The 14,200-nt window shown below is 43.2% G+C and overlaps 1 protein-coding gene across 15 annotated transcripts in view; it reads right to left on the bottom strand.

Moving 5' to 3' along the window:
• The window catches only part of klhl29 (kelch like family member 29), a 286,208-nt gene that overhangs the window by 54,711 nt on the left and 217,297 nt on the right, over nt 1-14,200 (bottom strand). The gene's annotated exons all lie outside the window — the stretch shown is intronic.

Below are 14,200 nucleotides of genomic sequence, written 5' to 3' on the forward strand. Positions count from 1 at the left end.
GAAATTTAACTCAATTACCAAGACTGATGGTGCTGCCATTCGTTTAGTTGCCTCCCAGCTCTCAAATTCTTCCTTCCCACGTGTACTACAGGCGCTTGCCTATAGATTTGCCCAAACACACACACACACACACACACACACATGCACTCGTAGTGAAACGCGCACCACTTTGGCATGCCATAAGAGAACTGCATATTGAATAGGAAAATCAATTTGTGTACATTTGTATGTGAAGGCGGGGCTCGTGTGATTAAGAAGATACTTGAAACACGTTCAATGATTATCCCTGTAACAGCTCACCGGATCTCTGCTCTCAGGCATCCACACGCACACACAGAGATGGTGGATAAAGACACCAGTGATCCAAAACACACAAACAGGTTGGCAGGCTGCCACATGCGTGTCTCAGGTCCTCTCAGTCTTCGGCGGCGGCAGCAGCAGCAGGTTCCAGAGAGCCGGCAAGACGACGAGCCGACAGACAGAAATGAGCTGTGTTTGTAAGCAGCAGGCAGGCAGGTGGGCAGAGGGAGGCGAGCCAGGGAGGGAGAGGAGGATGATGAGGAGGAATAGAGACTGTGCGAGAGGAGAGAGAAATATGGAGGAAAAGGGGGGGAAAGGTGGAGGCAGGAGAGCTAATCTTCATACACTCCAAACCAGGGCGAACCCCTGGTTCACCTGCTTGGATCGATACTCTTCCTCGCGTGCACTCTCCCGACAGGGCACATCCTCAGGCGGCCGTCTTTTCCTTCTGCTTCTTCCTGTTAAAATTATCCCCTTATCGTTTCTTTTCCCTTTTTATTTCTTCTTAAAATTCACTTGTCTTTCAATGCTGGTAAAAACAGAGGGCTTTTCTCTTGGAAGGGGAACAAGGGTAAAAGACGGGGAGATACAAAAACTACAATGGGCTTTGCTGAAGCTGAGCAAACAGACAGAGCCAGTAAGCGCTGCCTCAGACATATCGTGGACATACAGCTTAGACTTAGTGGACAGCTTAAAGCCGGCTGGCTCTCCTCCAGTGAGGTTTTTAAGAATGTGCTCCTCCGCGTGGGATGCGAAAGAAAGCGATGGCTCGAGAAGAAATTGTGAAAGTGTCACCGCAGAGATGAAGGTTTTGGCATTGTGCAGAAGACGTAAGAGTTTTGCACGCTGCCGCCCGCTCTGGATGTGTTTTAAAGATTTGCAAACTTGAAGTGCAGTTTAAAAAAAAAAGATTTAGTCTTGAACTTGTTCCCGTTGCACTTCAAGCCTCAATCGGCCCGAGACCTCCAACAGACCCTGGGCAATCAGCTAGTAAATGAGCGTGCAATTTTATAGGACAGTCACGGTTACAGCGGCGGTTCTTTGCCAAAAAAGCAAAACAAAAGCAAACCAAACAAAAATAAAAGTCTTTGTCTTCCCACTCATGAGACTCCAACCTTCACACACTCACAGATTAATTATACTGACACTATTCTGTTAGTTCTTCCCCGTGATGAGTTTGTTGCTATTACTCTACATGCTTGTACTCCATTTCTCTTGATCACGTGTTATTTTGCAACTTTACTGGACTGTAAACGTGTGACTCTTTTCCTCGCCTTTATAGGATTGAATTTTTCATCTCTTTTCATCCCCCTTTTCCTTCATCTTATTAGCTGTTTCACTTTTGTTGATATTGACTGGCTCCACAGACTCCACAACAAAGACTTTAACTGAACAAACACACACATCCACACATGTGCAATAACACTAAGTGCAATAATCTTTTCTGGCATCGTTGTATTTTTACTCAGTTGTATATAGCATTCGTTGTATTTTTATCTTATTGTATATTTTTATTCTATTTTATTCTACTGTATATAGTATATTATTTTATTCTATTCTGTACAGCTGTGTACTGTATTTATTCTTATTGTATTCTAATTTTTGCGTCATAACTTTTGCACTGTCCACTTCCTGCTGTGACAAAACAAATTTCCCACGTGTGGGACTAATAAAGGTTATCTTATCTTATCTTAATTAACTTGGCAAAGTTTCTGTGTCTATGCCTGAGCCAATTTGGGATTTTCTTTCTTGTGTGTGCACATCAATCAGTGTTGCACAGTTTAAAGGGCTCTTTTAAAATCTACGTAGGTTTGTATTGTTCAGGAAGACATATTCCATTTAATTGCATCTTAAGACAACGCGGACGATGTATTAAACTGAATTTCCTGATATCACGGGTATGTTTTTGCAGCTGGAATTCTAAAATATGACGATCGAGCTCAACTTTAATAAGACAAACAAATGATTCCACGTGCCGAGTCAACGTGCCTAAGTGGATGCGCACCTCGGGTCTTTATTATCATCTAGTGCACATGCGCAGGGTTGTTCCTGGTGGCTTTCTGCTTGGCCAGACACGTCAGGGAGAGTACACATCTGGGCGCTGACGCTGCGGCGCACCTCTGACCTCTGAAGCCCCGAACGCATTCTCAAGCCCGCATAAGCCGACGCCGGCCTGTCAGAACGCAACGAAACACGAGTACGGCAACCGCTGACGGGGAGTCGTGGCATCGGCTCAGATGGCTGGTGCGTGCGCGCGTCTGTGTGTGTTTTCGTTTTTTCTCAGACAATGAAGCCTCACAGGGATGGCTGTCAGTCAGTGTGAGGTTTGATACCAGTTAGGTGGAGGGATGAAGGGATGGAGAATCGAAGGATAGAGACGAGCGGTTGGGGATGAAGGGATAACCAAGTTCTGACAGCTCTCCTTTTTTTTCCTTGACAGAGTTTATACCCGTGACTGCTGGGGGAGAAAATGCCTCCTCCTCCTGATAGTTACTGACCTTTTGTTGCATTGTTGGTATACTTTCCATCTGACTGTATTTAAGGAAATAAAAACATCAGCTTAACTCAAGGTTTGAGTAACAAACTGCTTTATTTGTGAGTGTGTTTAATTGATTGGACGTTCTGTCCTCTTATCTGTCAAATAACACAAGTGACAATATCAGCTGCATCTGGTTTGGACCTAAATCAGATCAGTTTGGTTTGGGAAGTCCTCTTGAGAACAGGGATGGTTAGGAGAGGTTTTTAAATGTGGTTGCAGATCCTGTTTTTGGTTCCAGTGGGGACCAAGAACATGGTGAGGTAGATCTATTATGTCAAAAGTAGTGGTGCACAAGAGTTTAAACTGGGATGGACGGCTCTATCCAAATACTGACAGCAATGCTATCAATGTGAGGCCGTGTGTCAGGTGAGCAGACGCACGTAGGCTGTAGAGAGAGAGCATAATGGCAGAGGGAAAGCGGTACAGAGAGTCCTTTTAGTCTTTTTTCATTATGAAAGAGCTCACTGAGGTCACCGTCTTTACAATCCGACTGCTTATGGAAACCAAAGTGTCCTCAGGTGGCCATGAACAAGAAATAGAGATACACAGTGACCCACACTGGCTTCAGTGTTCAGACCTGCTAGTTTGGTGGTTTATCAGTAGTAGCAGTGATGCAAACTACCAATGACAGCCCGATCTGGACTTCACTCTGAGCTGCTATAGTTGCATTTTTACTAAAGGTCGCTTATTCAGGATACACAGAGAAACATGTTGATTCATTTAGCTATGTTGGTGTTCCTACATCATCATAACAATGTTTGCTTGGCTAAGTAACGCCATGGCAGTTATAAAACATGGAAGCTTCCAGGTCGTAAAACCTCAGCCAACACGGGAATTCCTTAAAACCTGGTTTCTATCTGAAGTCTGTTTTTGCAGAAAGACTTCTGGTCCCATAGAAGTGCACGGGGGGTTGATCTGATATCCTCGTGTTGGTGTTGTTCCAGGATCAACATTGCAAGTGACCAATCAGAATGTTGTGACGTCATACTTTTGCAACTTCGGGAAAAATCGGCGTAAAACAAAAAACTGTACTAAAGCTGCGTGAAACCGCCTCTGTCCGCCGATCAACGGACCCTAACGCTAACCCTTTAATAAACAGTAAGCAGAATTGATATTGTCCTTGCAACATTGGAATTTCATAAATGCACGAATGGCTTGGCGCGCAAAAGAATAACGTCACAACAATGTGATTGGTCACTTGCAATGTTGAACCTGGAACAACATTTTCATGATGGTCTGGGAACAACACCAACACGAGGATATCAGATCATCCGTGCACGGGGAGGTCTGACTGCAAACGTGTTTCTGCTGAGTTTATGGTTTATGCAAATCTTAAAAATAAGGACTGTTTTGTAAATCTTGGTCATACCTTGTTTTAAAATGAAGGATTATCTTCACTATTTTGTATGGCTAATGATCTGTCATCATAAGTTGTTAGGGCCCCTTTATACCCGCCACGCTGTACCTGGTGAACAGCACCATACGACAAAGCTGACGCTAAATTGACGCCATGTCCACTTTCTCTAGCTGCTATCTGCACTGTGATGCCACCCGTCCATTCTCTTCTGCTTATCCTCAGGCTACGTCCACACTAGCCCGGATAGATTTGAAAACGGCGTTCAGTCGTTTTCACAGAGTTGTGCGTCCACCTTGAAACGGTCGAAAACGCTTACGTTCCAGTACTGCGCATGCACCAAACGCAAGAAGATTCGATCTGCCTCATTTCTGTCTGCCGTTTATTTACTTTCCAGCTCATTGAAACGTCGGGGCAAAATGTCGAGGAAAAGCACCGAGTTTTTTAAATGGACTGACAATGAGGTGGAGTTGTTGCTGCGAAAACACAGAAGTACAAAGTTGCAACAGTGAGTGAGAATGAAAGAATTTAAAGAAAAGCTATCAGGAGCATGTACAGACTGCTATTAATCTTTAAATTGAGAGCAAACAAAACAACTGCTGTATAATGCCCTCCGCTATCTTAGTTTAATTGGTCACATGACTGCATCACATGACTAAAATGCGCCATCATTTTCGAAAAGTCTCCGTTTTCGCTGTCCACATTGCCACGCGAAAGCACCGTCTTCAAATGTATTCGTTTTCGAGAGCGTTTTCAAAACGCCGTCTCAGTGTGGACGGGAGGCCACGACGGAGAGAAAACGATGTGTTGTCAAACGAAAACGTGTTAGTGTGGACATGACCTCAGCGTAGGAGCTGGAGCCTATCCCAGCTACCATAGGGCGGGATGCAGGGTACTCCATTCTGACACAGATACCCACAGAGATACGGACTCACATTCACAAGGGTAATTTAGAATTACCAATGAACCTAACCCCAGCAATGCATGTTGGCTGTGGGAGGAACACTGCTTGCTGTGAGGCAACAATGCTAACCACCGTCTTGCCCTTGCACTGAAATGGCGAGCATACATATATGTGGCTGTGTGATAACATTACCGGTGGCATGCGAACTGACCAGCAGGGTGGGTATGCCAGGGCTTTCAACCAATGACCATGCAGTTTCACTAAGACAGTGGAAAAGCTCATCTTGAGGCTTCAGAACTGGAAACCAATAGGTGACATCATGATAGCTACATCTACCATTTATTAGTACATTAGCAGAAGTCCCTCTTAAATGGAGCTAATGTTCATCAGCTAGACAGAGATTTTTGCCCATCAGAGAAAAATATCAGTTACATCTGTTTGGCATTAGAAACACAGACGGCGGATGAGTTTAGCAGCATGGCAGAGAGCGAGCATAAAGAGGAAAAACAAGGTGACGGGAGGAGGCGTATTGTGTGGCAATACAAAAAGCTCCAGAAAAGGATGTAGTCTGAGGGACGGGCAGGCTTGTGTAAGAGCTGATTCTCAAATTGAAGCCCACCCACGTAGTATGATGTGACCACACACACACACACACACACACACACACACACACACACACACACACACACACACACACACACACACACACACACACACACACACACACACACACACACACACCTGAATGTTTCTGTGCATCACTTCCACCCAATTCAACTAAATGAAACCCATCTTTGACGGGAGCACACGGCCCATGCTTTACCCCATGCTGGATTCTCGATGTGGATGCAAACACACACACACTTGTACACAGATGTATAGTCAGCAAGGCTGATATGAAGATAAAGATAGAATGAGAAGACTGTTTTTTTTCTCTTTCCCTGCATGCACAATGGGTCTTATATCACCTTTTTATTGGTCTCCTTGGTCTCTGCCTCGTGCTGCGACCTGCCTTTCCTTCTTTCTCTGCTGTTTTTTAACCCCGTGGCAAACATCTCTCTCATTCTCTCAACCTACGGGAGACTTTGCCCTCTCTCCTGCTTTCTTTCTCTTCCGTTCTTTTTCTCTTAAACCCCAAGAGTCTTTGCTCTACCTTCCAACGTATTCCCCATTTTATCTTCCTTCAATGCTTCCTGCTCTTTTGCCTTGTGCACTTTTTACCTTTCGCAGCCTTTTATGACCTTGCTTTAACCAGGCATACTTTGCAGCAGAAGGGCCACAGGGGCATTGGAGGTTCGGCTGGGTTGAGTCACAGAGACAAAAACAAGGGGGATAGAAGTAACTCAACAGAGTGGAACTTGAGACTTTAGTTTCAATACAATCCAGACAAGCTGTACTCTCAATATCTAATTACCAGTGTGTACTACAGTACAGCACCGAAGAAACAAATCTCAGCTTTGAAGTTCAGGTACTAGTACTAGAGTGGGTCACCTGGATGATTTATTACACTTGCCTGACCTCTCAGACAGACAAGGTGAATGGACCACCCTCCGAGTCCCACCCAACGTTCACCATGGATACATCCAGATGTTCGCTCGCTTGACTCTTACTGACATCCAATTTATAGCTTGTAAATAAATAACCATTTGAAACTGTGAACTGTGGCGCCCAGTTTATCTTATCCTTGAGCAATACCTACATTTGAAACATTATCTATGCAAGTTTCTTTTACATGCAAAACATATACAGCTTTTTAAGGTATTTTTGTATTACGTTCCTCAGAAGTAGAGCTACGATACGGTGCGACTAACTAAAGTTTCACGGTTGCAGATTTTTAAATGTGTGAATTTTGCTTCTTTTCCTTTCAGTAACTTTGATAATTTAACAGTTTGGCCTGTTGGTTGGAAAAGCAGCATTGTGCTTCTGACTTGAGCTCTAAGATCAATTTTTATACTTTTTTGTGTTTTAAAAAAACTTATTTAGGCTACCAGCAGGTAGTCCACATTGAACTCATTCAGCTCCAGTGCAAACTCTTTGAATGTTCGGGCTGTCATTCGCTGCCTGACAGCTTAACCACCAATCAGAGCATATTATAACATACTTCAGGCAAGTCCAATTAGCTACTGATTTTCAGTCCAGTTCTTGTGTAATTTGGCATGCCCATCTTTTCTCCCCGTTTCCCTTCCTAAAGAACCCTTTTTGACAGCCACCCCTCCAAAGTGATTTCTGATGAGGCTTTAGTGAACTGTAGGTGGATCAACTGAACTTCCAGATGGATCTCTCAGGTCTTTGATGGATATTTTTCTTATTTCTTAAGTACGTGACTTTCAGATATAGTTCTTTTATTTTTAAGGCCTGTCATCATTTCTTTTGTAACGCACTTTTCCAGCTGTCTCATAGTTTTTAAGGACACATGGCTCACCAAGCAGAGCTATGCCAAATGTTCGACTACTAATTTTTGGGGAATCGCTCTGCTGAAATTCATTGCAATTTAGTTTTATTAATGGTGCCAAACCAAAACAGCATTCACCTCAACTTGCTTTACACTGTAAGGTAAACTCCTACAATTGGTCGGCATGAAACATGAAATTTCCCACTAGTGGGACTAATAAAGGTATCTTATCTTATCTAATCCTTCTCCCATGTCTTCCTTCTCTCACCCCAACCGGTCGCAGCAGATGGCCCCGCCCCTCCCTGAGCCTGGTTCTGCTGGAGATTTCTTCCTGTTAAAAGGGAGTTTTTCTTTCCCACTGTCGCCAAAGTGCTTGCTCATAGGGGGTCATATGATTGTTGGGTTTTTCTCTGTATGTATTATTGTAGGGTCTACCTTACAATATAAAGCACCTTGAGGCGACTGTTGTTGTGATTTGGCGCTATATAAATAAAATTGAATTGAATTGAAAACCCCAAGCATCCCCTATGAGCGAGCACTTGGCGACAGTGGGAGAGAAAAACTCCCTTTTAACAGGAAGAAACCTCAGACAAAGCAAGGCTCAGGGAGGGGCGGAGCCATCTGCATCGACTAGTTGGAGTGATGCATGATTTCAACATAGTAATTGTTGTGGACTTTGATGTCCTTCATAAATAGTTACTTACTGTAGTTGAGTAGTCTTAACACTTTCACCCACCAGTGTGGGGCGCTATTGCCGAAAGCTACTGATCTGGTCATTAAGTGCACTCAATTCAGCTTGAAGAGATTTATTACTGTACACAACACATCTTCAGTAAATTACACTATCAAACATTCTATTTATATATATTTATATACACGATCTGCTCTGAAAATTGATTTAAAGCACTTCTCCACGTTCTCTTTTTTATATTAACTGTACATTTTCTCCTTAATGCTTAGTAGAGGAGGTGTAAAGTATGAAAACCATATAATTTATAAATGAGAACATTGCTCAAATAACTGTTCAGACTGTAAGATTATGTCAATTTAAGCTCTATTTTCCATAAGTCTCTCCCTCTAAAACCTATCTGCTTTGCAGCCAGACATAAATCATAAGACTACACAAACGACAACCATCTCGTCTAGTGTGACAAAAAAAACAAAAAAACAAAACAGGGAAAATCTGTTTTTTTGTTGTTGTTTTTTTGTTTTGTTTTTTACAAAAGCGTGCATAGATATATACATGTGTAAATAATATACATTCATATAGAGTTTAAGTGCAGAAAACTATGAGGATGAAGACTTTTTCTCATTGGGTATCACAGTCCCACTGACAGCCGCAGAGCAGTCTTCTCTTATCTGAGCCGCTTCTCTCCATTCTCTCTCTTTAGCATTTTCCCCCTCCGAATCCCATAATTTCTCTCCCGGGGTGTTAATTTGCTACGGTGAGGATCAGAGGGCCAAAGGGCTCCAAAGGAAAGTCCAGGGAGGGTGCAGTGAGCGTGCTTGAAATGGATCTTGTGTGCTTGCGTTCATGCAGTGTGTGTGCATTTTATTGTCTGCTGGGCATCTGTTGACTGAAAATCTGCAGTGATGGCTGGTCTCCTTAGAAGGGAAAAACAAACGTCGTGAAGGGTTTAAGTGTCCTCGAACAACACTTAGAGGCTCAGTTCACCTCGAAATCCCCTTCCACAGACCGAGCTAGCTACACTGCTAGAGGAATGGGCAATGAGAGCTTCACATGTACAAAAACTGGTTTCTGTGTGTACAATAGAAATCATTTATAATATTAAAATGATCTTTTCTATTAATGATACCGGTGACTACTAAGTGAACTGTAGTTAGCATCTTTTTGCCCGTGCTTACAACGCACAGGTGGAAGCGAGTGAAGATCCTAGACATCGAGCAAAATAGCACCGTAATAAATGTTGCTCATGTTTGGGATGAAACTTTTTAGGTTTCTTTGCTTTTTAGCAAGCGCTGCACACTGTTGATGCTGTAGGGGAGTGGTAGGAAGGCACTGAGGCGCTGAGGAGCGAGCATAAATGAGGATCATATCTTATTTTTTTAAACTTTGTTTTGTCCAAATTTTCCCAATAAAAGAAAAACATGTCAGTTCCTTTAGAATTCAACATATAGTGGATCTAAACCTTCTGGGCTGATGATTCGATGAACTTTCCATCCAAATGCCTCAATCTGCACCGTCAGCACACGCGACGACAGAGCCCAAAGCAGGCTCACCCCATCCCTCCTGTTGAATATTGGATGAGGCTGATGCATCCTTCCAGCCTCGCAGCAGGTACAGCAGGTCAGAGTACCAGATGTGGCATGAACGATGCTGAGACTGATCCGTGCTTCTGTAAATGCTGTTCACTTTGCTCGTGAGCACGAACTGCGGCTCAGGAACAGGATGAGTCAAGGTTTCTGGCAGCGGCTGGGGAAGTAATCGTTCACTCGTTCCCCTCCTCCCTTGCCCTTTCCCTCCCTGGGAGCTCGGGCTGGCAGCAGTCACAAGTCAAAAGGACAAGTGGAGGGAACCTTAATTTTGGCTGCAGCCCCCGCAGACACTCGGACCAGTGGTTATCTCTTCTGGATTTACTGCCTCCATGTTACATTTATGAGCCGGGACAGTTGTGTTTGCTGAGATTTTCACTGATAAGCCCAAAGAATATCAAAAAACTCATACTCCCAATTCTCCAGTGCATAGCTGCATCTAAGTTTCTCTCTCCTTTGCTTACTTGTTCTGTCTCCTTCTCCCTCCCTCGCTCTCCCTCTCCCCCTCCTAAAATACCAATCTCAGACTCCAGAAATAAAATCGGAAGAGGAATCTGCTGAAGGGCACTCTTCGCAGAGAGCGATTAAGACATTTCTGGCACATTCTCCTGAATCCCGCGTTTCCGGTTTGAGAGGTGAGGCAGAGTAATCTCATGCTGCATTGGCTCTACAAGACAAACCATGCTGAATAATTACAGAGCAGGACAACAATCAACAAAGTCCTGACATAAAAAAAAGGACCCAGCAAAGCACACAATTGTCTTTCCAAACTGCTGACAGCCTCCCAGTCGCCATCACTTTTGCCTAATGGTTAGCATTGAGGCTGTGCATCCACACAGAAAGATGACAAATAAATTCAATTATTCCACCAAAAAGAACTGCTGTCAGCAGTGATGAGGAAGCACCGGAGGGGGATCAGCGATGCGGAGTGGTTTATCAGACCCGAGCCAAAAGCAGTAGGTGGCAGACTTCAGAAGAAAGTTATCTGATGATCTTCTATGCTCTCTTTACAAGCTGTGAGTGTTGTTCTCCTTTCTTTGCAGTGGTGGCACGCTACGACTACTCTCCAAGGATCTCCTGGCTGGCGGAGGTGTGAACGAGTAGATGAATGTCACGCCTACGGGCCTTTAGGACCTCGCACAACAGCCTGCTTTTATTGTCTCTAAACTGTGGATGCAAGTCGCACTATTTGTGCTTGCTGATCTAATAAAATCCACCCATTTTAGACCGCCACCACTAGCACAGCATTTTCTGGCTGGCCTTATGTCGCAGGAATGTAAAAACGGTCAGTAACAATTTGCTGTGAGCTTTTTCTTACTTTAAAAGTATGTAATCTATAATTACAACCTCCTTTTTTTCTGGCATTAAGGGTGACAAAAAAAGCTAAACCTGCGACACTCACAGTCGCAAATGTGTCTGCAGTTGCACTTTTCTAGCTTTAGATACATGAACGCTTGATTACAGATGATGAAGTGGACAGAGGGAAAGGCTGGCTGAGAGTGCAGCTACTGTTTAAGGATTCCCTCCCACAGTGTATGCATTTAAAGTTTTAACAATGTGAGTGTGTGTGCGAGTGAGCAAAGACAGAGAAACAGTATGAGGCGAGCAGGACCCCTGCGTCTCCTAGTCATTACAGCTCATTTGTCTGAGTGCTATTCCACTTGGCTGGGTTGAGTTAACAGTTTGCCCTGGCGCTCTCCACCCTCCTCTGAGCCGAGCACAGTGACACATGTGGAGAGAGGGAAATGGGAGCATAATGTATGAGTTTGTCTCGGTGCGCGCACATTCGCACACAGCATGCACACAAAAGAAAACTTAGCTTGCTGCTTAATAGCAGGCAAACGCAAACTGTATATGGATGTCAACACTCCTCAAAGCTGGAGTGCAACTCATACGACTTAAGGCAAAAATGTTTGAGGGCAAAATTTGCAGCACCGGCGGCTGTTTAATCCCCTCCCGATCCCCTGCAAAGTCTAATGACAGCTAATCAGATGCACATCCACAGTCTAATTAACCAATTAGCAGCTAATGGATTCACATACACTACACAAAATGCCACGGATTCATTACGAGACACCCATAGTTTTCACTTTACCCAAGACTTTTTGGGCCAAATGTGAAAGACAGAAGGCAGTTAACGCAAAATGCACAGATGCAGCAGCAAACCGAGGGAAATTAGGGGTGACAAGAGGAAAAAAAAAAAACATTTAAATCAATGGTGCACATTATGTTTAAAAAAAAATGCAAAAAAAGAAAAGATGCAACATCGCTATCGGTGCGCACACATTCACGCAGTAACCGAGCGTATTAACACATCTAATTTTAAATCTGCATTTGTATTTGAAGATCACAGAGAGCCAGTTTCGATGCCGAACACATTTTTTGGCTCCTTAATTAGCATCCAATGAAATTAAAGTTCTCAGCTGAAGAATGAACTTCATGTCACGGTTGTGATTCGGGTTTCACGACTTTTGTCTCCAGAGGAAAAAAAATGAGCTTTGCCCTAACGTCGTCCAGTATCGTTACAAACAGATTGATCTTATTCTATTTTTTCCCCATCAACACAGTATTATTTACTCTGCAAAGAGCAAAACAAAACGTGACATGCCAGGGCTTGTCAGAGTGACTGATTAACAATCAATAAAAACCGAGCAATTAAGTCCAAAAAAAAAGAAAAGCAAGAGAAGGAGAGAAATTACAACATTGCAGCACAGCAGGATTCTACATAAAGAAAAACCTGGCAAAAACAAGACAATTAAGGGATGTGTGAAAACCATCTGGCTGCTTCTGTTTAGCCACAATAGAAATAACTTCCTTTTTTTTTAGAGCTTGCAGCTAATGGAGCAAGTACTCATTAAAATGTCTCACTTTCTGTTAAACTTAAAAAAAAGTTCCTGCTATTCCATCTTATAAGCACACTGCAGCGTGTATCTTCATAGGCCATTAATATTCTTATTAGCGGTTAGCTTACACTTGTCATGATTTATGAGCTTAATTCAGCAAAACCCTGGAACAAATGAAATTTCACAAGCACATTTAGTATCTTCAGAAAAAAAGAAAACCATATCTAAAGCGTATACATCTATATTAAGAAAGTAGCTAATATTTGCTGTTGTTTACTTATGTACAGTTAGGAATGGGAGCTTGTACTTCTACCCTCTGGTGCCTTTTAGTATGTTTAAAAAACTGGCAAGTTTTTATGGGCTGTAAAGTCACATTTCTTTTACTTCATTAAATTCTTACTGCTCTCTCGTCAAGACTGTTTCCTGGCATTCGGCAACTGATTTCAGTAAGAAACTCTCTCAGAAAAGCCACTTTCTGCTACGTGTTCAGTAAAGCTGGTACATTTAACAGCTCAAACAGTATAAACACACCAGGATACTCAGAAAACAGCGAGAAGGAGAGTGAATAGTGGATGCACACTGATGATATGGACAAAAACAAAATCATTAATGCTAATGTTGCTCCGTGTGCAGAACAGCTATTGCTGACCAACATGGTACTTTACACAGTTACTAGCTCTTTATCCTGTGAAAGCCTACTAGGAGTAACCCTTTAAGCTCTTTTCTGCACCGAGTGGTTTCTGTCACGTCTCAGGCCTGGATATGGAATAAAATGACTGGATGTGCAACAGAAGTTAGTGAGGGCTGTCTCTACCTGTGCAGCTACCTTTGGAAAACCCCCAAACCTATTCGAATGGTCGTCAAACAACGTCTTCATTGATATAAAATGAGGTGTCAGTATAAAGGTGACCTCTGACCTTGAGCTTGAACCAGTTGGGTGTTAACTTGGGTGTCCACGCAGCCCACACACGACCCATCCAGCAGGGGTGGCACAGGAGGAATCGAGTACTGAACGGGCCAACAGCAGTAGTTTCAGGTTACGTCGACCTGACGTTTAGCTACACTTCCAGGGGGGTGAGCGCTACGACACAGCTACGGAGTAAATTACACACTCAAGCATAAATCCCCACGAAGTCTTGATGACATCCTTAGAGACCGTACAGCTTGTCACATTTGTAATGCTATTGATGTGCATGTTAGACGATCATTTAAAAATCTGACTTTAGAAACTGTCTCTCGTCTGATCAGATATTTTATTGTCTGTTTGAACAAAAGTTCAAACACGTTGAATTTTAAAAACTTCAAACCTCGATCTTAAGTCGTTCAATAGTTTATATATACAGGCTGAACTGGGCGGTCCCTGCCTTTTGCCCACCATCAGCTGGGATATTCGACCCTTACCTTTCACTCTGACCTTAGGTTAAGATGTCAGAGAATTATCTCTGTTACCTACCAGCCAAACAGACACCTTGTCTTTAACAAAGCCTAAACATAGGGGATAAAGAGCTGGCCTGGCTCCATCAGAAGCTCGCTAATTAACTTCCTGTGTCCCATTTGTTGCATCCTTGGAAAAACAAACAAACCCCAAAACAAC

The sequence above is a fragment of the Maylandia zebra genome, linkage group LG15 (assembly GCF_041146795.1).
Source record: "Maylandia zebra isolate NMK-2024a linkage group LG15, Mzebra_GT3a, whole genome shotgun sequence".
Classification (NCBI taxonomy): domain Eukaryota; kingdom Metazoa; phylum Chordata; class Actinopteri; order Cichliformes; family Cichlidae; genus Maylandia; species Maylandia zebra.